General features: G+C 51.9%; 1 protein-coding gene across 3 annotated transcripts in view; it reads right to left on the minus strand.

Moving 5' to 3' along the window:
* The window catches only part of ATP2B2 (ATPase plasma membrane Ca2+ transporting 2), a 365,210-nt gene that overhangs the window by 91,699 nt on the left and 249,646 nt on the right, over positions 1-23,865 (minus strand). The gene's annotated exons all lie outside the window — the stretch shown is intronic.

The raw sequence follows: 23,865 nt of genomic DNA on the forward strand, positions 1-23,865 counted from the left end.
GCTCAGAAATTCTGAGACCCACTTCTCCTGCAGTTGTATCATTCATTCATAAAGCCCTTAAGCTTCCACGAGGGGCCTTCTGAGCCTGCCGAGTCAGCCTGTGGCCCGCACCCAGCAGAGGTGCTGCCGGCTGACGGAGGGGACGAGCCTGCCCTGCGTGAGGGGGCAGGACAGCTACAGGGCAGCCCACTGAGGATGCCACTTTGACGGTAAGCCTCTCATCTCTCCTCACTGCCTCCAGCGTGCCCGTGCTCCCTCGGCCTGGCCATCTGCATGCCTGGCTGCCTTTCTGGCTTTACCCTCCCGGGACGGGTCACAGCACCTTCTCCAGGAAGCCGCCCCTGGCTGGCCTTATTCTCATCTAATGGCCCTTCCATGCCGCTCACCTCCCCCCCACCCCCCCACCTTACGGAAGTTATTAAGTGGTATTTCAACTGACTCCTGGGATTACTTAATTTTGAGCTCCTGAAAGGCAAGATCTGCGTCATTTCATTTTGTGTCCTTGGTTATGGCTGGCAGGCAGGAACCACTCACTGTGTGCATGTGGAGGAGGAAAGATGGGCGGGGAGGAGGGAGAGGGGGGAGGAGGGAGAGGGAGGGGGCGGGCGGGTCCCCGGCTGGACCCACAGTTGGTACCAGCAGAGAGCAAGCAGCACAGAGCAACATCGCTAATGCTAAATAACAACCAAGGCACGCAACCCTCTGGCTAAACCGCTGGTCCTCACCATCCTCACAGGCAACGCTGAGTGTTTACTCCATGCCAGGTTCTAGGCTAACAGCATGCACGGGCACAGACTCACTTAATCCCCAGTGTGGCTCCCTGAAGGGGACACTATGATCATCCTGTCTTACATACAACTAGGAAGTGGCAGAGAGAGAAGGGAACCCAGGGAAGCCGGCCTGAGTCCCGCTCTGAACTGGTGCGTGTGTGGCCTCGTGCCTTCCTTCATCAGCTTGCTGTTTCTGTCACTCGGTGAACGGTGACTGTGCACCCACGTGCACCAGCATCTCCACAAGCACCGGTCGCACACTAGTGAGCAGGAATGTCACTCCCACCCCCCCTGGCTCTTCTATACCTACTTGGACGTCTAACCGTGCAACCCTGTTGCACACATGGAATCAGACTCTTCTGGCAGCGAGTGAGACACGCACTTATTCATTTCGATCCTCCGGACACTGAGTTGTGTGGTCACAGCCTCCAGTGGCTCCAGCTCTTCCACTTTCTTCAGCTGCATGACCTGGGACAAGTCACTCATCTTCTCTGGGCCACTTGGGCTATAAAATAGGGAGATCCCACAGGCCCCCAGAGACCTGATGAGAGAGCTGTGTAAGGCAATGCCTGGCCCACAGTGCTTGGCATAGAGTAGGCATCAGTGACACAAGTGGTAAAGAATCTGCCTGCCAATGCAAGAGGCACAAGAGACGTGGGCCTGGTCCCTGGGTCGGGAAGATCCGCTGGGGTAGGAAATGGCAACCCACTCCAGTATTATTCTTGCCTGGAAAATTCCATGGACAGAGGAGCCTGGAAGGCTACAGTTCTGGGCCACAGTCAGACACAACTGAGCATACACACACACACATATACACACGTGTACGGGTTAAAGGGCTTCAACTGCAGAAGCTGATAGCCTTGTGACACCCCATGGAGGAGGGAGCTGAAGTGACCTGACTGGGTACATGCAGCCACTAGTGGCATAAGTAGGACTAGCACCCCAGCCTCGAGACGCCAAGACCCCACGCCCCTGTTGCTCTGTGACACAGGCTCTTTCAGGACAGGCTAAGCATTTGCACCAGGAACCTATCATGGATGTTGTTGCTTCCCCCCACACTGTCGAGCATTCTCTTATACTTCAGATGTTCTGCGTGTCTCCCCGATAACTTGACAAAGGCCACCTCTGTCATTGCCCGTCAACAGAGAAGGGTCAGCATCACCGCTGTTTCAGGGTGATGTGCTCAGGGGACCGGTGTGGTCCTGGGCACAACCTCGAGCTGGATAAAGATGCTGGGCTGACCGAGTGTTAGTCGCTCGGTTGTGTCTGACTTTGCGATCCCATGGATTGTGGCCCATCAGGTTTCTTTGTCCATGGGATCACGCCAGGCAAGAACACTGGAGTGGGTTGCCATTCACTTCTCCAGGGGATCTTCCTGGCCCAGGAATTGAACCTGGGTCTCCTGCATTGCAGGCAGATTCTTTACCATCTGAACTACTAGGGAAGCCCATGCTGGACTGACCAAGAACCCAGCTAATACTGAGAGCACAGGGGCAGCTGGGAAAACGCACTCAGTGACTCCAACTGGAGCCGCCAAGGTGATCATCACACCATCTACTGATTCCTGGCAACACCCAGTGCGTTTTTCTCTAGACATGTGCCATGTTCTCTCTGAAGTGTGTTCTTATTTGGAAGTGTGTTGTTTGGGGAGCGTGTGCTTCCTTTAGCAAGCCTTTCTGCAGCTGTGCTAACCCTGAGCCCTGGAGAAGTCACTTGTGCCTGCTTTTGGGAACCTGGTTCCTGGGAGGCCCCGCTGTGCCTGTCCTGCTGGGGGGTGAGTCCGCCCTCCTCTGGGGGAGAGGGGACGGTTACCCTGCTGACCAGCCATGCCCCTGCTCTGGCCAGGTCGGGAGCAGGCCTGCTGGCAGGCTGACTACAATGCTTTCTTGGAGGATGACAGAACACACTCTTTTTCCAGCTGTTAAGCTGACTGTGAAAGAGGAAGGGTCACCGGGCCGGTCACTGGTGAGACCATAGCTGGCTCTGAGGCTGGCTCTTGCTCTAATTTGCTGGGCGCTCCATGGTGAAGACTGTCCTGTTACCTCGAATAGAGCCCAGCACAGAGGGGGTGCTCATGAGGCAGGTGTGGCATGAAAGGCTGGCAGGCTACAGAGTCCACAGTAGGAGAAAAGTATGTTCCTTAGCACATTTACCAAACAATAAAGCTGAAGTCGGTTGAGACTAGTTAGGCTTCTCAGGAAAGTTGTCAAACTGTACCTTCAGAATATTATTCTTCCAAAGAATGGATGCATTTTCACTACTTGGGAAAAATGAATAACAATAGCTGGGTGTGTGCATTCATGTTAAGTTGTTTCAGTCATATCCAATTCTGTGACCCATGGCCTGGAGCCTGCTAAGCTCCTCTGTCCATGGGATTCTCCAGGTAAGAATACTGGAGTGGGTTGCCATGCCCTTCTTCAGGAGATCTTCCCAACCCAGGGATCGAACCCAGGTCTCTTAAGTCCCCTGCACTGGCAGGCAGGTTCTTTACCACTAGCGCCACCTGGGAAGCCCAATAGCTGGGTGATTTTGCTTAAAAAAACGAGTTCCTTTAATACAGATGGCTAATAAACCCATGAAAAGATGCTCAACATTGCTCATTATTAGAGAAATGCACATCAAAATTACAATGAGACACCACCTCACACTGGTCAGAATGGGCATCATCAAAAGGTCCACGAACAACAGATGTTGGAAAGGGGGCAGAGAAAAGTGTGCCCTCCTGCACTGCTGGTGGGAATGTAAATCGATATAACCACCATGGGAGACAGTATGGAGATTCTTCCAAAAACTAGGAACAATAATGAAATGTGATTGTTGTTCAGTCACCCAGCCTCGCCCAACTCTTTGTAAAACCACCATTCAACCCAGCAATACCACTTCTAGGCACACACTCTGAGGAAATCCAAACTGAAAAAGACACATGTACCCCACGCTTACTGCAGCTCTACTTACAATAGCTAGGACATGGAAGCAACCTAGATGTCCTTCGACAGGTGAATGGATAAAGAAACTATGGTACATATATACAGCAGAACACTACTCAACCATAAAAAGGAATGCATTTGAGTCAGTTCTAGCAAAAGAGATCCACCTAGAGCCTATGATACACAGTGAGGTAAGTCAGAAAGAGAAAAACAAATATCGTATATGCATATGCATATCGTATGCATATATGTGGAATCTAGAAAGATGGTATTGATGAACCTATTTGCAGGGCAGTGGTGGAGATAAAGACATAGAGAACAGATGCACGGACAAGGGTGGGGGAGAGGAAGGAGAGGGTGAGATGAACGGAGAGAGCAGTGTGGAAGCATATACACACAACCATATGTAAAATAGATCGTCAATGGAAATCTGCCGCATGACTCAGGATCTCAAACCGGCGGGGCTCTGTAACAACCTGGCGGGGTGGGATGGGGAGGGAGGTGGGAGGGATGTTCAAGAGGGACGGGACAGATGTACACTTATGGCTGATTTATGTTGATGTGTGGCAGAAATCAAACCAATATTGTCATGCAATCATTAATCAATTAAAAATAACTAAATATAAAAAACAAAACAAAGTTCCTTAAAAAAAGAAAAGAAACCTCTTCGAGAGTTTAAGTGTTGAAACTCTGTAAGCCTTCAAAGTCTTTCTTACAGAGGGAAAATGTCATGATTCTTACCTGGACCTCAGGTGGCTCCTATCTGACCTTAACTCTGAGGCCTCACTGGTCCCATCACTGCTCCCTCATTACCCCTCTCCCTCTTCTGTTTCAGCTTTCAGAGAATAGTCAAATCTCAGGGCTACCCTTGCCACCTCTAGGACAGGAGCCACAAATAAATTTCATCTTGCAAGTCAACTATGACTGATTAGCAAGGGCTACCTGGAGTTGAGTTGGAAGAGTCTGTGTATCTGGATTGATTGGTGGTGTCTTCCCCAGATTTGGATCTGGAAGTGGGGGCTTGCGTTTCAGGAATTTGCTGTTCCGTCCTCTTTCTCTTTCGACCCCTGGCTCAGGATGTTAAGAGGCCCACAGTGTAGCCCCACCTGGATGTCTCTATTAATGCATCTCTAACTCGGGAGCTCTAAGACCAAGCTCTTCATTTCCTTGAAATCTATCCCCCCTTCTGACCATACTGGCCAGCCACCCTGGGGTTTCTAGGATCTGACCTTTCTTCTTCAGGCCTGAGATCATCATCTGAGTTTGGGGTCCTTGCATTTCTCATTTGACTGTCCCTGCAGCGGCTCCTTAGTGGATCTCCCTCCCCAAACCGCCATCCTCTGACTCACGGTGAACGATGCTCTGATCGCTCCTAAGCGCCCCTCAGGCCCTTATGTCCCCACCATGTCCCCACACTGGCTCTAAATGCTCAGCAAACAGTGTCTAATATTCCCTCTTCAACAATTAAAACCAATCCCTCTCTCTCACTCACTAATCCATTCATTCTTTGATTTCCTTTTCTTCTCTGTTCACATATTTGTTAAATAAACATTTCATGATTGCTGCATCCAAAATGTCAGATACGTACTGTCTCCTGAGGACACAGAGATGAATATTTCCCCTCCACTTCAAATCCTACAGGTGCTGATACAGTCCTGCTTTCCTGTGAGAAGTAAGTCCAGTCCAAGGTATGTGAAATTCACAACCCTTCCCAGGTTATTAATTCCATTAATGCATATTATTCCTGCTTTGAGGAGCTTGCAGTCTGGGGTGGAGACAGATGCCTAAAGAATTCATTCTAATCCCAAGTGATAAAACACCACCTGAAATGCCTCTCCTTCCAACTTTGGTTCCTTTTCCAGTCTGGGTCTGTCTCCTTTCCTCTGGGGTCTGCCTTAACACCATCCTCTCCCAGCATCTTTCTCTTCTCTCACAGTAACCACCACACCCTGGTAAATAGTCCGATGGCCGGCTTAGGTCTACCTGCCTCCACTCCTTTTTCTCCATTTCTTCACCTCATTTCTGTATAAAGCAAACTGTCCAGTGCATGGTAGGGCCATGATAAGAACTGAACTGATTCAACTCCAGTTTTTCAGTAAATCTCTCCCGTGTCTATTTCTCCTTGCTGACCCCCAATCAGGTCTCAGACGGGCCATCCACCCATTTGTTTTGGTGCTGGACTTGGGGCCAGACCACCTGCTTCTGCCACTTTTCGTTGCTGTTGCTGAGTCATGCTCAGTCCAGTCACCTGCTTCTGCCACTTTTTGTTGTTGTTGCTGAGTCATGCTCAGTTATGTCCCACTCTTTGCGGCCCCACAGGTTGCAGCATGCCAGGCTCCTCTGTCCTTCTCTATCTCCCAGAGTTTGCCATTGAGTTGGTGATGCTATCTAACCATCTTATCCTCTGCCGCCCTCTTCTCCTCTTGCCTTCAATCTTTCCCAGCATCAGGGTCTTTTCCAACAAGTCATCTCTTTGCATTGATCCATGAAGGGGTTCTGCCACTTACAGGATGAACATAACTCCCAGGTGCTTCAGTTTTCCTATCTCCAAAATGGGAATTTTGACAGTACCTCCTTCCTAGGCTTGCTATGAAGATACAATGAGTTGATACTTTTTAATGTGCTTACATCAAGGTTGTATATTGTCACTCTGGTTATTTAACTTATATGCAGAGTACATCATGTGAAATGCCGGGCTGGATGAAGCACAAGCTGGAATCAAGTTTGCAGGGAGAAATATCAATAACCTCAGATATTCATATGACACCACCCTTAAGGCAGAAAGTGAAGAGGAACTAAAGAGCCTCTTGATGAAAGTGAGAGAGTGAAAAAGCTGGCTTAAAACTCAACATTCCAAAAACTAAGATCATGGCATCTGGTCCCATCACTTCATGGCAAATAGAAGGGGAAACAATGGAAACAGTGAGAATCTTTATTTTCTTGGGTTCCAAAATCACTGTAGATGGTGACTACAGCCATGAAATTAAAAGATGCTTGCTCCTTGGAAGAAAAACTATAACAAACCTAGACAGCATATTAAAAAGTAGAGACATTACTTTGCCAACAAAGGTCCATCTAGTCAAAGCTGTGGTTTTTCCAGTAGTCATGTATGGATGTGAGAGTTGGACCATAAAGAAGGCTGAAGGCCAAAGGATTGATGCTTTTGAACTATGGTGTTGGAGAAGACTCTTGAGTCCCTTGAACTGCAAGGAGATCAAACCAATCAATCCTAAAGGAAATCAATTGTGAATATTCATTGGAAGAACTCATGTTGAAGCTGAGGTTCCAATACTTCAGCCATCTGATGCAAAGAGCCAACTCATTAGAAAAGACCCTGATGCTGAGAAGGACTGAAGGCAGGAGGAAAAGGGGACGACAGAGGATGAGATGGTTGGATGGCATCACTGACTCGATGGACATGAGTTTGAGCAGGCTCCGGGAGTTGGTGATGGACAGGGAAGCCTGGTGTGCAGTCTATGGGGTCACAGAGAGTCAGACATGACTGAGCGACTGAACAAGAACGACAACAATGTGCTTAGAGAGGGAAGGATGGCAAGAATGGAGAAGGGATTGGCAACCCACTCCAGCATTCCTGCCTGGAAGATTCTATGGACAGAGGAGCCCAGTGGGCTACAGTCCATGAGGTTGCAAAGAGTCAGACACAACTGAGCACCTAACACTATACTAATGTGCTCAAACCCGTGTTTTTGGTACATGGTAAGAGGGAGGGCCATTATTATGGTCATAAAGGACCTCCCCTACACATTGGGATAGGCACTCCTCTAGTTTTCCTTTAGGCCTGAACCCATTTAATGTTTGTTTGGAATCATCACCCTCTCCTGTTTGCACTTACTTTGCATTCTGTCCCCCTCATCGTCGAGTCCCTGGGGTTCACTTGCCTGGCTGAGAAGGTCTGGATTTAGTGGGGGCTGCAAAAGGGGAGGGTAGGTGGATCTGCCACTTCTGTCTGGGAAGAATCATCACCCCCAGCACTCACTGGGTCACACCTGGTTGCCTAGCAACCAGCAACACACATCTCTGCCTCGACTCGAAATTATATGGTGAAACAAAATGTTCCGGATGAACCCTCAAATCACACACCATTAACTTCTGTTCAGCCTGAGGCTCAGCAACAAAGCCATAAGGAACAGAACAAAGCAGCAAGACCTTTGGGAGATGGAGCACCGTGCTAGGAGACTGGGGCTGGGCTTCCGGCCATGCTGACCCCTGGCTGGCTGGGTGATACCGAGATCCTCACCCAGGTCCAGGTGCAAAAGGTGGCCCTGTCACTTCCTCACTGGCTGAGCCGTACCCACTCAGTGCCCTGGTATCTCCTCACCTGCTGGAGTTCAGATTTGGCACCTGCTCTGCAGGGCGTGGTGAGAATGGACGAGATAACACACTACGTCCCTCTCCTGTTCTCAGCTCTCCAGCGTCTACCCCACTAAGAAGGAAACCCCACAGTCCTTCTGCTCCCCTGGCCGTCCAGCCCCTGCTGACTTCCCCTCAGGCCCCACCTCCAAGCCTTTGTCCATGCTTCCCCCTCGTTCCACGGGGCAGCTTCCCTTTCATTCTGCAGGTCCTCTCCGCCTCCTGATCTCAGGATAGCCAATGACTGTTCTGTTCTTACTCCCCTGGGCCTTGTTTACTTCCCCCAGAGCCATATGACAACGGACAATCTCAATTATTTCTCCATTTTCTTAGCTCTTTTTCTTGCCACCCACACTCAAACACAAGCCCTACAAGAGCGGTGACATTTTTTATTTCATTCACTGCTGCACCTATCCCCGGGGCCTAGAACTATGTCTAGCACATGCTAGGTGCTCAAGGAACATCTGCTGCATTAATCGATGAACAAATGAAGGAATGGTTCCAATGCCTGGCACTTAGTAGGTGCTTGGGACTTTCTTGCCTTTTGCTTCACTTTAGGCTTTTCTACAAAAGGGGTTGGCCAACACGCTTAAACCCTGTATGCTTGGCCCTGCATCTGCTGGAGGCAATTCTTTCTTAGATATTTACAGCAAAAGGTAAACGATACCCATTAACCAAGAAAACCAGCATAAAATCATCATTCCGTGCACTTTTCAAGGACAAAACTTCTGGATGTGTCATGAAGGACTCTGAAATTCAAATACACAAAACAGGGAGAGGAAATAACATCTAAGATTTGCCAGCATCTAGAACACACTGGAGAGTGGGGACTTGGGCCAGGCTGGCTTGGGTTCAGATGTCGCTTCTGCAACCTGTTGGCGAGTGACCTTGGCCTTAACATTGTGTCTCAGTTTCTTCGTCTGTGAAACGGTGATAATACTGAAAAGAGATACCATACATAAATGGCAAGTCCCCCCCAACCACCCTCCACTGCTCAGAATTAAACGTTGGCGCTGGGACTCACTGCAGCCCCATGGGTGGTCTCCATCAGCCTCCCACATGGCGGCTGCATTTTCTTTGCTACTGTGCTGAGGCCCGAAACATGGCTGGCTCCCCAAGATGGTAATTGTTAGGACAATTTAGGAAACCTCTGGGGGAGACAGAGAAGCTGGCAGTTCCAGATCAAACAGCCAGTTTTCTCGGGAGCCCATTGTCAGAACATCAGAGGGACAGTTTTGCAGCCTGGCTTCATATTAACTGCGGCAGTCAGAAAATGGATTATTCCAGACCCTGGCGTTCACTCACTCAACACTTTCTCCTTGTCTGGGTAATTAGATCTCCCAGGACTTCAAGAGGATGCTGGTGGCTTCATGCCAGCTCACATGTCCTTCATGCAGCAGGGTATGTGTCTCTGTTAGATCACAGCCCCTCTTGGGCCGTCCTAAGCTCTAGGTCTTAAGCTGAGTGGGCTGTGGGTTCTGTTTGGGGGAAAGTGGACTAGGGAGCCCTCAGCATGCCCACATATATCATCATCACTCATATTTTCATTTATGTAGAATCCTTGTTTGGTGCTAACTTTTCAGAGGCACGTGAGACTGACTGTCCTTGTCTTCAGGAAGCATAAAATCCAAAAGTCTAGATAACTAATGAGAACCTATGGTATAGCTCTGTATACAGTATTCCCTACTGTATATAGTAGGGAGCGCTTCTCAATGCTCTGCATTGACCCAGACAGGAAGGAAGTCCGAAAATGAGAGGACAGATTTCTGCGTATAGTGGATCTACTTTGCCGTACAATAGACTAAGACAGCACTGTAAAGCCATCAGGTTGTTATTGTTTAGTCGATAAATTGTGTCCGATGCTTTGTGACCCCTGGACTGTAGCCCCCCAGGCTCCTCTGTCCATAGCATTTCCCAAGTAAGAATACTGGAGTGGGTTGCCATTTCTTCCCACAGGGGATCTTCCCACACCAGGGATCAAACCCGCGTCTCCTGTGTCTCTGCATTGGCAGGCAGATTCTTTACCACTGAGCTACCTGGGAAGCCAGAAATGGACATAGGGGATCAGAAAACTCCAGAGAGCGGGAGTCCAACCAGAACTCACCCTTAGCCAATCATGGCAAGCAATTCATGGGCAGCCACTCCAGATTCCTGAGGGTCCCCATTCAGCCTCTTCTACCTGCAGGGCTGCTTGAGAAGACTCTGCCCTGAGATATTCTCCCACTGGGATTTCTGTCCTCTTGGGAGAATCTCTAGGGTGGGCGCAGCAGAGTGACAGGGAGTTGAGTTTATTTCCCTCCCTCCCTGGAGAAGGTAGGGGCCAGCCTGGGCAGGGCGTACATGGTGTAACTGTTTTAAGCCCCCATATCTCTCCTGGCTGGCTCCTTTCATTCACTGCTCTCATAAGTAAGCCCTGGATTCTCTTTAAAGGGTTTCCCTGGTGGCTCAGATGGTAAAGAATCTGCCTGTTGTAGGAGATGCAGGTTCGATCCTTGGGTTGGGAAGAAGGGAATGGGAACCCACTCCGGTATTCTTGCCTGGTAAATCACAGGGATGGAGGAGCCTGGCGGGCTACAGTCCATGGGGTTGCAAGAGTCAGACACAAGTGATTAGCACTTTCACTTTCTCTTTAACGACTCTGGGACTTTAAGCAATTATGACATTTAAAAAGTAGGAATGGGGAGATATCATAAGATGAAAAACAAACAAACAACACAAATTTATCAAAAGCGAAACAAAAGCAGGTGTTGGGTCTTGGCCACCTGGTGGCATTCTTCTTTCCTTCTGGGAAGTTATTTCACCCCCACTGAGAGGAGTCTTGGTGGCTATCCATCAAGACGCCCCCCCAAGCCAGGCCACTCACGTGCTCTCTCCTTGGACCTGGAGTCAGCAATGCAGTGGAATCAGCTCACATCTTCTTGTGAGACCCTGTTGCTAAGTATTCAGGCATTTTTGTGAGCTGGTTTTTAGATGCAGCCGTCATTAGAATTAAATGATACAGACTTACGATTTATATAAATTATACTTAAAAAGAGAACAAGTGGCTCATGCTTGTCTCTTCCTAACTGTTTTACTGCCTGTCACTATGCTCTGTTCTCTGGAATCCACCTAGTCTACCTGCCATATAAGGGTGTGTACTGTGCTTCATCTCCCAACTTCACATTTCATGCCATCATGTTAGTGACATGGTAGGAACACTTACACCACAGAAATCTGCATACACCACAAACGAGGACTCCCAACCCAGAGAGCTGTCTGTTAGACATTCACCAGCACAGCGATGCCTGAAATCTGGAGCAACACAAGGACCCAAAACAGTGGGAGTGGATTTTTCCCATCCTGTATGCCCCCAAGGGGCATCTATTCTGTCAGTCCTGCCATCCAGCCCCGCGCATCCCAATTTCCCTCCGGAAAACCTGAGCTTGGTTTTCCAGCCTCTGATCTGACTTGGGGGGACCACGCCCAGTCTTCCCTCGGATCTGCCCCACCACTCCTGTTGCTCCTCACCAATGCCTTAGCTGATCTGCCTTAGGACAACGTCCCCACCAACGCAGAAGGACAAGAGGAGAGAAAAACCATCACCCCGAATCTTACCCATAACCCCAACACTGGCACCTGCCTCCCATCTGTTTCTACGGAGTAGCTGCCATGTACTGTGCTGACCCCTGCTTTTTCACACTGCTCTGTATCACGAGCCTCATGCACATTGCTTCATGTTCTCTCCAACAACAATTTCCCACGATGTTCCATCAGGCATGCGGAGGAGCTGAAGGCGGCTTAATTGCTCTCCTAATGTTAGGCATTTAGGGATTACTTAACATCACAGGAAAACGGTTAAGAAGAAAAAAAAGAAAAAAAACTGGGACTTTGGGTCAGGAGAACAGCGTTCTCACTTGGTTTTGTGCCAGAAGGCTGTGTGAGCTTGGGGCAAGATCCTTCCCTCTCTGGGCCTCAGCATCTTAAACCTATAATATGTAAATAATGATGATGATAGTGATAATAGTAATAAGAGTAACGGCAGTTTCCGTTCCCTGCAGGCTTCCTGTACTGAGCTGCGTGTTCTTACACCAGCTCATTTATTCCTTACCACGGATCACGAACAAGTACTATTTCACAGATGAGTAAACAGGTTCTGAGAGGTGAAGTCATTTGCTTGGCACAACGCAGCAAGTAAGTAAGTGGCACAGCTGGGATCAGACCCAGGACGCCCGCTGCTTAACGCACAGGCCGCATCACCGCTTCCTGACGCCCACTGTGATGGGCGCTCGGAGGCGCACACATCCACACGGAAGACAGCTCAGCGCTCACCACAGTCCTCATCTGTCCCCCTGTGTACCCCCACTTTACAGGAGAGAAACTGGGGCTTCAAGCGCAGAAAGGATTGTCTCAAGTGAGAAAGTTCTGGGTGGATTGTGCCCCCGCCCTAGTCCATATGCTGAAGTCGTAAGGCCTGGAAACTCAGGATGTGACTCTATAGAGTCACCAGAGAGGTGAGCGGTTGCTAAGTTAGGATGAGGTCTTGAGGGTGGGCCCTACGCCAGGAGGACCCGTGTCCTTACGCGGAGGAAATCTACAGTCAGAGACAGACACACACAGAAGGAAGATGGTGTGAAGATACAGAGAAGATGGCACCTGCAAGGTAAATATCATCTAGGTCCGACTGGTCTACTGAGTCATTTAAAGCTTGCGCTTCCTTATTAATTTTCTACCTGGATGATTTGTCCACTGGTGGAAATAGGGTGTTCAAGTCCCCCACTATTATTGTGTTATTGTCGATATTCCCTTTTAAGTCTGCTACCATTTGCCTTATGGATTGAGGTACTCCTACGTTGGGTGCATAGATATTTCCAATTGTCATGTCTTCTTCACCGACAAGGTGAAGGAGAGAGACCTGGGACAGATCCTCCCCTCACGCCCTCAGAAGGAACCGGCCCTGCCAACACCTCGATCTCAGACTTCAGCCTCTAGAAAGGTGAGACAATACGTTTCTGTTGTTTAAGCCACTCAGTTTGTGGTCCTTGGTTATGGCGGACTTTGGAATGTACACATCCCTGCAGCAGGGTGCGGATGGATGAGAGCTGAGGTTCTGTGGGGAGGTGGGGAGCCTGCATGAGGCAGGGGGCAGGGAAGAGGAACGTCTGCCCCCTTCACCACATGCAGGGATGACTCGGGGCCCCTGGTCCTGGGTGAGGACCTCACCCACCGCACACCTGGGCAGGTCCCTTCCCTCCTGGGCTTCAGTGCCTGCTGGGATCGCGGGATGAGATGGTCCCTGAGAGCCACTCCAGACCTGTGGTCCTCATGAGTCTGTGAGTCCCTCTGGCTCTTGTCCCAACCACCCTGACCCGATTGAGCTGGTGTGTGTGGGGCAGCCCCAGGGAACACGCCATTCTGCTGTTTTGTCCAGCAGAGGTTTCCCAGGAGCCCAGGAAGCAGCCTGTCCCGGAGCTGTCACTCCGTCACTGTCCTCTACGGACCCTTCCTGTCAGCTCTCGTGTCTGACTGCCTATCCAGTGCCAGACACCTTGATCACACCCTGCCCGCAGGTGACCCTCTCCTCCTGCCTCTCTGACTTCTCCTGCTTTGCTGGTTGCCTGCTCCCTTACCAGCTGGACCTGCACTTGATGAGCACCCCAGGTGAGTCCATTCCTGTATGTTCACGGAGTGTACTCTGCGCCCAGCACTGTTCCAGGCACTGGAATACAGCAGGGAACAACACAGGCCCAGATCTCTGCCCCCCTCTCCCCATGCAGCTTTGGGACTTGTTAGCAGAGTCCCAAACTTCTCTGTAGGCATCGTTGTCATCTAGATGCTCCACCTCCAGGCCTGCCATCCCATCCCTCGGGGCCCAGCAGAGACCTCTCATTTCACCACAGACTTGTTCCTCTCCTCGCTGACCCGTCTCCACCACAAATGGCCAGCTCTGTCTTGAAAACTGATCTGCACGATCCTCTCTAGCCCTTGACTGTCTAGCCCAGGCTAGGCCCTCCTCTCCATCACCACTCCCGGCCGGGTCCAGCCGTCAACTCTCTTCCAGATGCCTTTCCCTCCCTCCCTGCTGGCTTTATTTCATGGGGTATCTCCCCATCCAACCCAAACCCATGGCTGCCAACTGTCCCAGCTGCACTGCTCCTCTGCTTGAGGACCGTCACAGACTCCCTCCTGCCTCTTCATTTAAGCACAGAGTTTGTGGCTGAATATTTGGAGTCCTGGCATGGACTCTGGAATTGCCTGCCTGGGTTTGACTCTCACGCCTGGTTTGGATGCCTCTACTCATTAGCTGTGTGGCCACGGGCAAGTGATCTGATGTCTCTGTGCTTCAGTGTCTTATGAAAATGGGACTACTACTAGTGCCTACTCTGTAGGGTTGTTGGGAGGATCAAATGAGGTGACAATGTGTGCAAAGCTTTTAGAAGAATGTTTGGAGCATCTATATTGCTAAGTTAACTCTAATTATTATCACTGCTGCTGTGGTTCTCTCCTCTAAGCCCCACCCAAAAAAGAATAGTTGGCTCTTCCTTTTATATAGCCTTCTTCTCTGCCTCTGTCCACACTTTTCCTTCCACATGGAGTGCCCTTCTTCACTGCAAACCCTGCCTATCCCTCAACATCTTGCTCAAATACCATCTCCTCCATGCAGCCCTCCAAGATCCCCCCACTGGAAGAGTTCATATCTGCTTTTCGATTCTCTGGCATCTTGTCCGAAGCTATCCTAGAGGAGGAGCAGAGTCTTCTCTGCTCAGAAACGGTCCCTGGGAACATTTTCTGGGACCACAGAAATTTGTAAAGGGCCTCCCTTTGGGGTGGAGGCTGATGCTGGCAGGTGCGTATGAGAGAACCATCTGTGGAGGCCCTAATTTCCACTGACTATAAATAACTACGGATCTGAAACCACAGCAGGGCCTGCGCTGTGCCAGGAGGAGTAAGATAACCATTGTGGGGGTGAAGGGGAGGCTGTGTAAGTAACTCACCTGCCCCACTGAGGCCTCTCCTGTGACAGGCAGGCCTAGAGGGACAGGTGGCCTTAGACCTCCTGAGTTTTGTGGGACCCATGCCGGGTGGACAACTGGCATTGCTAAGACAGTCCAGCCTGTGGCTGCTGAGCGGCATCTCTCGTCCCTCAGCCCACTTGACAGATGAGGAAACTGAGGCTCAGGAAGGCAAAGCAATCAGAGACCGGTGTCCAGGGCTCTGGGCTTCTGAATCCAGAGACAGACTGCCTGGGAATGCCCACGGACCTTTGGAAGCCAGTGTGAGCAGGACTCTGAGGCTGCCTGGTGGAGACGCTGGGTGAGGGCTTGGTGCGAGGGGCCAAGGGCACTGCCCTGGCCAGGGCTGTGGTGGGGCCTCAGTCACACGCTAAGGATGTGAAGCTACAGTCTTTTAAAGGAAGAAGAATCTGGGGACTGGCTCTGAGTTAGTCACCCTTTGGCCAGTGTGATGTCCACATGGCTGGGGGTAGGCAGTGGTGCCAAGGACCTGGAAGAACCTGAGACCCCTAGACCTGCTCTCTTCATTGGCACTGAAGCTTGCAGTTCTCTCAGCCAGCAGGGGCCAGAGTGAGGCTGGTCCCCACTCCAGGCTTTCCAGCGCCGTGAGTCTTCTAACACAGGTGGGTGGGCTACACACAGGAGCCCAGACTGTGGTCAGCGGGCAGGGTGCAGGACGAACCTCCCAAGGTCCCACTGTGGGCCAGGCTCTCTCTGTGCGTTTTCTCATTCAATCCAGAGACCTGAATGGATTCTGGGGGTCGGAGATTACCCACTCCACTTAACAGATTTAAAAACCAAGGCACTGAGAATTTATAGAACCAGAGTTCCAACCCAGGCTTTAAGAGACTACAGTTTAGCATCTTTCTATAATATTAGAGGTTTCCAATTTTTTTTTCTTTTTTTTTTTAAAGTTCTTTTTAAAAAAAAAAAGAAAGAAAATTTACTAGATGCTTCACAATGCAAAACAGATTAAAAAAAAGAAGAAGCTGCTCTGGTATGCAGTGGGGCCGGAAGGCCAGAGCCCTACCTACTCAGCATCTACCTGTCCCCTGGGCACCTCCATGGAACCCCAGGGAAACGAGTATGAGAACCACCTCACCCAGACCTCAGTCCCCCTGCCTTTAGTGAGCTTTTTGGCTTCCCAGGCCCCTGGAGAGGAGCTGCTCTCGGGCCTGTCTCAGGGAGCTCGTGGTCCATTTCACATTCATGTGGACAGCATAGCATAAACAAACGTAACCACAATCAGCAGGCTGACAGTCTGCACGCACTGCATGAACGCACCGGCTAAAACCCAGTCAATCCACGGCCCGTGGACTGGAGCCCTCCCCCCTTGGGATACATGCTGGGTCCCAGCCGCGATGAGCCCCTCCCTTCTCCCTGGGCACGTCCTGGCCCTTTGCTCAAGCAGCTCCTCTCACTGCGAACAAGCTCCCCATCCGGTCACTGCGTGCCCAACTCCCCCAGCCCTGCCTGGGAGGAGACCCGGCGCAAAGGACGCCTCTCCTCACTCATCTCCAGTCGGGCGGGGACGGCCCCCGCCTTTGTCCAAGTGCCCTCCCTCTCGCCGTAGAACTTTTCTTCTCAACAGCAGCCGGAAGATGAAGGGGGCTACCTGGGTACATTCGCGTGCCAGCCTGTCTGGGCACCCGTCCTGGCTGGGCCCCTTGCTAGCGGTGGGGCCCTGCGGCCCAATTTTCTCATTCAAAAGCTGGGGATACAAATAGTTCCTGCTTCACATGGGTTTGAGAGGATTAACGAATATAATGTCACGAAACCTCAGTAGATGGGCTGGCCATCTGTGAGTTAGACAGTCTCTGGGGCCACAGCTGAACCATGTATGACAGGGAGACCTGGGATTACAGTTGGAACCAGGACCACAGCTGTACCTGGAATCCCAGCTGTATCACAGCTGGAACTGGAATCCCAGCTGGAACTGGAATCACAGCTGTACCTGGAATCCCAGCTGGAACTTAACTCTTAGCTGGCAGTCCTATCACAGCTAGACTGGAAGCATCTTCAAGGCAGGGGGATTAACAACCCAGCTCTGCATCCCCCTTTCCAGGGAATCTTTGGGCAGCTTTGGAGCAGAAGGACGTCAGGAAGGGGCTCCTCCACCCCAGACCTTGGACCAACAGGGAACAGAAGGCTGCCCCATCCCGGCCCCGCCCACCTGTCTCACGTTCAAGCACATAATACAGACGCTGCCCGAGCAGCAGACAGAACCCAGAGGAGCCACGTGGCCCAAGCCTGCACACAGTAGGTGCACAACACACATCTTTTCAATGCATGACTCTGTGTTAGCTTCCATATCTGCTCAGTAAGACGGATGCGGGGTAAGAACTGGACAGTCTTGAATAATACCCGTATTCATTGGTCCTGGAAGGTGGGCGTGCTTATCACACCATTTACAGACGGGAAAACTGTGGCCCTGGCTCCCCCGGGTGGAGCTCTTCCCCTTCCTTCTCTTTTCTGAGCACAGAGTAGGCGCTCAGCATTTAGGACACATTGATTCTGTAAACCAAAGGTGGCTTCAGAACATGAATCAGGACCGCCTTCCTCTGTACGCCGTGGCTTTCTGCACACGGGGATGCTGGGAGGCCCAGATAAGAAGGACTGGCCCTGATAAGTCTGCACCCAGTAAATTACAGCCACTGGCTGGCCTGGGGACGCAGGCTTTTTGGATGGTGGGCCTGCCTGGCGAGAGGCCCACCTGAGACGGGGCCTACGCCCCTTCTCTGGGCCTGATTTCAAAGCACTGACCAGGCCAAGCAGTACTGGTCAAGGTCAAGGAACATGCAGTTCCTGGAAACCCGTCCTCACACTCCCACCCTCCCATTTACCACCCCGGCCAGGAGCGCCCACGAGGGACAGATCAGGCCTCTTCTCTAACTGTTCTGCACTCTCCGGGCCTCCCCTGAGCCTGTACAACAGTCTGTCCAGCATCAGACTCTGCTGCCCCAGCCTGGGAAGACAGAGAACACCACATATCAATCAACATGTGGGTTTATCTCATTGATGATTCAGAAGGATGTGCGGGTGGCATTCTGGACGGCGTCTACACGTGATTCATCAAACTTCCATGGAAAACTGTGCTTCTACGGGATCTGTTTTTCCTGATGGTGCTGGGAGTGAGGGGAGGGGATAGAAGCACTGCAAGTCAAATACAGGGCTCATTTTTGAAAACCCACAGACTCACACATGTTGCTTAAGCCCCTTACCTGCCCAGAAACGCTGCCTCTCTCTTCTCCACCCATGTAAACACAACCTGTCCCTTAAAGTCACTCAGAGTCCCAGGCTGACACTGAGATCGCACCTGCCATGTGCCAGGCACTCGGCACTTGACACACTTTACCCTGATGCTGGGAAAGACTGAAGGCAAAAGGAGAAGGGGGTGGCAGAGGATGAGATGGTTGGATGGCATCACCGACTCAATGGACATGAGTTTGAGCAAACTCTGGGAGCTGGTGAAGGACAGGGAAGCCTGGCATGCTGCAGTCTATGAGGTCGCAAAGAGTTGGACACGACTTAGCAACTGAACAACAACAACGTTCTGATCTTCCCAGGAACCCCGTGAAAGAGGCCCTGTTATCATCTCCTGTCACAGATGAAGAAACAGAGGCACAGAGATGTTAGACAATGGCCCAGTGCTCCACAGCTGGATGAAAATGGAGCTGGGGCTTGACCATGACACTGAGTTAACCCCTTCACTTCTGGGACACTAGCCAGAGACTCCCCGCCCCCCAACCTGGGTGCACCCAGCTTCTGCTGGCTTTCCTGGTGTAATTATTAACAGTGTGGAGTTTGGCTATAATCACTCCCTTATTGGTGCTCCTAAATCCTGCCTTCACTCCTCAGCTGCCTCCTTGAGTCTATCCTTTCTCCCCATCCTCCAAGGCATGGAGCATGCCCACTGCTCCTCTATACCACCCCTGCGCACAGTAGGACTGCACCTTTCTGGGGTGAGCACGTGACTGGATCTGACCAATCAGACTATTCCCACCTCCAGCCACATGGATTGGTTCAAGAGCTGCTCCAGGTGGCCTCCGGGGGAGTCTGTTCCGATACTTCATGGAGGGGTGGGGGGCCCTGAGAAAGAGGTGACTTTGACTGCTGGAGCCCTCACGGGGTGAGGGCCTGCCAGAGAAGGAAGCCAACACAGAGGACAGTGGAGGCGGAAGGCAACAGGAGAGGGATGAACAAAGCCCGTCTCAGCACCAGAGGCCCTGGATCCACCCGTGCCTGAGGCCAGGACAATCCCTGGACTTCTCAGTTGCACAAATCAGAAAAAAAATCATTTTTTTTGCATAAGCCAATTTGAGACACATTTCTATCAAATAGAATCCTCTGTTCATGGGTTCTCCAGGCAAGAATACTGGAGTAGGTTGCCGTTCCCTCTTCCAGGGGATCTTCCCAACCTAGGGATTGAACCCGGGTCTCCTGCGTCTCCTGCATTGCAGGCGGATTCTTTCACAGCTGAGCCACTGGGAAAGCCCCAAATAGAATCCTAATAGATAGAAATACTCAGTAAATACTGAAAGATGATGATTTCTTTGGTAGAAAAGCTTCAAAGCAGTTTCAACTCACTGTCTCCAAACGGTGGGAGAGGGAAGTAGCACAGTCCCATTTTACAAGTGAGAAAACTGAGGTCTGGAGAGTCTAAATATCTTGCCTGAAGTCACAAGCCTGCTGAGCGACAACAGTGAGGCCAGAACACCTCCTGCGGTGTCATGCCAGGCCGCTCTTCTGCCCCTCTGTCTCTGGGGAGACAGAGCGTCATGGTGGCGAACAGGAGACCCCCCCCCCCCCCCCCCGCTGCCTTCATGCTCTGCCCCATGCCCAGTGGGCGGCGGCCCTGTGGGCGACGCGGGCCCCTGCGGGTCTTGTCCATCACCGCGTTCAGGCCCCGTGGGGCCCCATCCCTCGCCATCTGCGCTCTCTCCCCCACTCGGGCAGGGCTGCAGGATTCATACAAAATTAACTGGAGGTTCCGTTTCACAGCACCCCGCGGGATCCGGTTCCCACCGCCCCTTGCAGCTGCCTGGTCTCCTCTGTCCCCTTTCTGCCCCACCATGAAATATGCAACACGGGGAGCACCCTGAGGGGCCTCTCTGCCCACCTCAGCTGACGGCCGGTGGTGCGGGGTCCGGAGTGAAGGACTCGTGCCGGGCGAGCTGAGTGGCTCAGAGCTGCCCCTCGGGGCTCTGGGACTGAAGCCGAGCGTTCCCTCGGTGACGTCCTGTCCCCAGTCTGCAGCCTTCCATACCCCACAGAGAGGGACGCAGAACGTCTCCATTGCTTCTTTCTCTCTCCCTTCGTTCTGCCAATATTTTTGACCCTCCAAGTGCTGCAGCAGGTGCTGGGGACACAGTGAAGAATGAATAACAGCTCCTGTGCCTCAGGGCTCACAGGCCTCCCCAGCACCCACTACCCATCTTTCTGGATCATGCGAAGCCACCTCCTCAGGGAAGCCTCCTCTGATAGCACGCTGACTCTCTGTTGGGCACCATCTCATTTAATAACTAATTCTTGCACAGGGATGGGGCCAGAGCATGTTGGTTTTCTTTCTTTCTTTTTTTTTTTTAAATAAGAGACTATTTGGGTGTGATAATAACAATGACAGCGATCATCATTTTGTGTCTCGGGGCTGCCACACACAGGGCTAAACCCTTCAGGTAGGTGATCTGATTTGATTCTCACACATTTCTATAAGGAAGGCAGTGTTATTATGCCCATTTCACAGAGAAGACAACTGAGGCTCAGAGAGGATTCACTGAGTTCTCCCAGTGTCTCTCAAAGAGTAAGCCAGTCAGGAGTCAGACCCGGGCATCAGGGGCTCTACTGCCCCAGGCTGGATGGGTGTGGAAGGAGGGGGACAGTGGGGGCATCAAGGAGGGGCACCACCAGGATGGACGAGAGCCCACAGTGGGAGAGGAGAGCGGTGGTGCTCAGGGGCCCAGGGACATATCCAGTATTGCCAGGCCGTGGGCGCCGAGCTCGTGGTCAGGGTGGGCGGCTGGGGGTGCCCTGGGTGGGAGCTGACCTCTATGACTTCAGACCCCCTCGACCACCCTCGGCAGTCTTTTTGCCTCAAAGTGGCTGGACTTATGGGAGGCCTGGGGCACTTTCCCAGAGTGTGTCTCAGAGGCCACTCCCTGCTGAGCTCAGCAGATGAGGGCAGAGGGTGTTGGGAATGGCCCACCTGGGCCTCTGTCTGGAGCCGGGACAGCCCCAGATCACAGGGCTTTGGAGCCACGGGCTGGGCGGGAGGCCAAGCATCGCTCTGAGTCTGAAGAGGGCCGAACAGGGCAGACAAAGGCTGAAGGGGAGAGAGAAGGTGGAGAGTGCCCTGGCGGCTTCCCCTGGCAGACAGAGGGTACCTTCGTAGGACTGTTCCCAGGTCACACGTGTGTGACTTGGGGCTGAGGGCACGGCTGGGCGTGGTGCCTCACACAGTTGTGTTCAAAGTCTGCTCTGATGTGAGCCGTGGTGGCGCCTTTGAGCCCTCTTGCTTCCCATCTGTGAAATGGGTGACACCACCTGCATGCAGCAAGGTGGGGGATAAGGCTGAAGAAGAGCCTAGGAAAACGTGTGTAGCACCAGCTGGGACATGGACCAGTGTCCTGGCCGGAAGAGTCGGATTCCAGCCTTTCTGGAAATCATCGCTACTTCTTCCAAAGTGGTGACAATCCTACTGGAAACAACAAAAGCTGACGCTGATTGAGGAGGACGCACATGCTGGGCCTCACTCGTGTGCCTGACCTCACCCGGTGTTCAGAATCTGTGTGACTGATAGGGAAATGGAGGTGCTCAGTCTCTGGGGCTGAACTCTAACACACAGCGCTGTCCTTGCGCCTGGTAGACGCTGTGTTAAACTATTTCACTTTATCCTCATCACAGCCCTATGAGGTTAGTTAGTTAGTTAATTCGCTCAGTCGTGTCCGACTCTTTGCGACCCCATGGACTGTAGCCCACCAGGCTCCTCCGTCCTTGGGATTCTCCAGGCAAGAATACTGGAGTGGGTTGTCGTTTCCTTCTGAGGTAGTCACTAGGATTTTCCCATTTTTTTTTCAGATGAGAAAACTAAGGCACAGGGAGGCTGAGTAACTTGCCTAGAAACACACAACTGTCAAACCGCCCAGCTGGGATTTGAATCCCAGTCATCCAAGTCCAAGTCCAAGGGTAGCATTACACTTGTTGGTCCTTCCTCAAACCTCTCCCAGCTCCATCTGCAACCCGGGAGATCCCTCAGGGCAGCAACGCAGCAGGGGCTCTGGTTAATCCCGCTATGGGCTTTCCCTCTCCTCAGGGAGCTTTCAACCATCAGACATCTCTCTGGATGCTCATGAAATATTAGGAAACCAAGGTCCAGTGAGGTCAGATAAAAGTCTCAAAGGCGTACAAATGACAGGTGGCATAGCTATAGTCATTATCACTTCCATTTTACAGATGAGAAAGCAAAGTCTCCTTTATTTTTCTTTTCACATAATGCCTCACTTCTCGCAGCACACCAGCAGTCTGGGGAATTCCATCTAAGAAATGCTGCTCTGTGCCATATCACATGCTCTCCCTTTTCTTTCCTCCATGGCCAAGTTCAAATACCACCTCCTCCAGGAAGTCCTCCCAGCTCACTTCTCTGATCTCTGGGGCCCTTGGCTGCACTAGGTCTGGGATTTGCTGTTGTGGCTTCTCAGCTGCTTGAGAGCCGCTCTCTGTGGAGTGGGGACTCAGTGGCTACATTTCAGGGTTTTATGGGACAGTTGTCAACCCTCCTCTATGCCAGCTGGGAGCTGGGTGTTCAGAGAGGAGCAGGACGGGGCTCCTGTCCTTAGGCACGCACCCGCTGCCCCCAGCCCAGGAGTGTGGCTGTGAGCCACTCAGTGTCCCAGAGCCTGTCAGGTGGGAGGGCAGGGTGGGTGTCTTAACCCGGGATCCAGGGCCCAGCTTTGAAGAGCTCTGTGACCCTGCTGGCCGTGTAGACCACACTGTTGCACGCAGTTGGCTGTTTTTCTGGGTAGGGGAGGGGACATAGCTTCCATCAGTTTTTCTACAGAGTCTGGGGGTCCAGAGACACTTAAGAATTCCTGACTCAAGAGAATCACCTGGTCCCACTCAAAACGCAAAGACCATTCGGACAACCCTGTCTCCTAGCAGGCTAGTTGTGCCAACCTGACGGTGGAGGACAGCACAGACTATTCTACCACGGGTAGGTGTTCACAGCAGGCTGGGGCCAGGAGGCCCCCAGGCCGAGCCCACTCTCAAGCCCTGAATTACAGTCACGCAGCGAAGGAAGGGTGCTTCCCCTATTTCCACTCTCCCCGCCAAAAACCAGACCAAACAACATCAAAGAAGAAGATGTTTCTAAACTTCTGCCTAGACTCAGCAACATGGGCAAAACGTCAGAGACAGGAGCCAGCCTGGGAAGGAGGACTCATCTTAGCCTCTCCTCCTGACCTGAGAGAGGCGGGCCCCACACCAAGAGGGACACTGACCCCCAGCGCCGCTGGGCACGCGGGTGCCGGTACAGTGGGGGACCGCCTGGCCCCGGCTGAGTGGCAAGGCCCATGGGCAGCCTCTGCAGGGAGTATGTTCAGGGTTAGCGCCCAGCAAGGCCCAGGGCATGGGGGTTGGAGTCAGGAGATGGTGTGGGAGGGATCTCCGGCCTCAAATTTGCCGCCGGTCAGTGGGGGTGAGATTTCAGACACTGCCTGCCTCCCAGATTGTGGCCTATCCCTGGAGGAGGATTGTCATCCACTCTCTTTAGAGTAATAATGCCTGCCACACATTGAGCACCTACTGTATGCATGC

This window comes from Muntiacus reevesi, chromosome 4, assembly GCF_963930625.1.
Source record: "Muntiacus reevesi chromosome 4, mMunRee1.1, whole genome shotgun sequence".
Taxonomy (NCBI): Eukaryota; Metazoa; Chordata; class Mammalia; order Artiodactyla; family Cervidae; genus Muntiacus; species Muntiacus reevesi.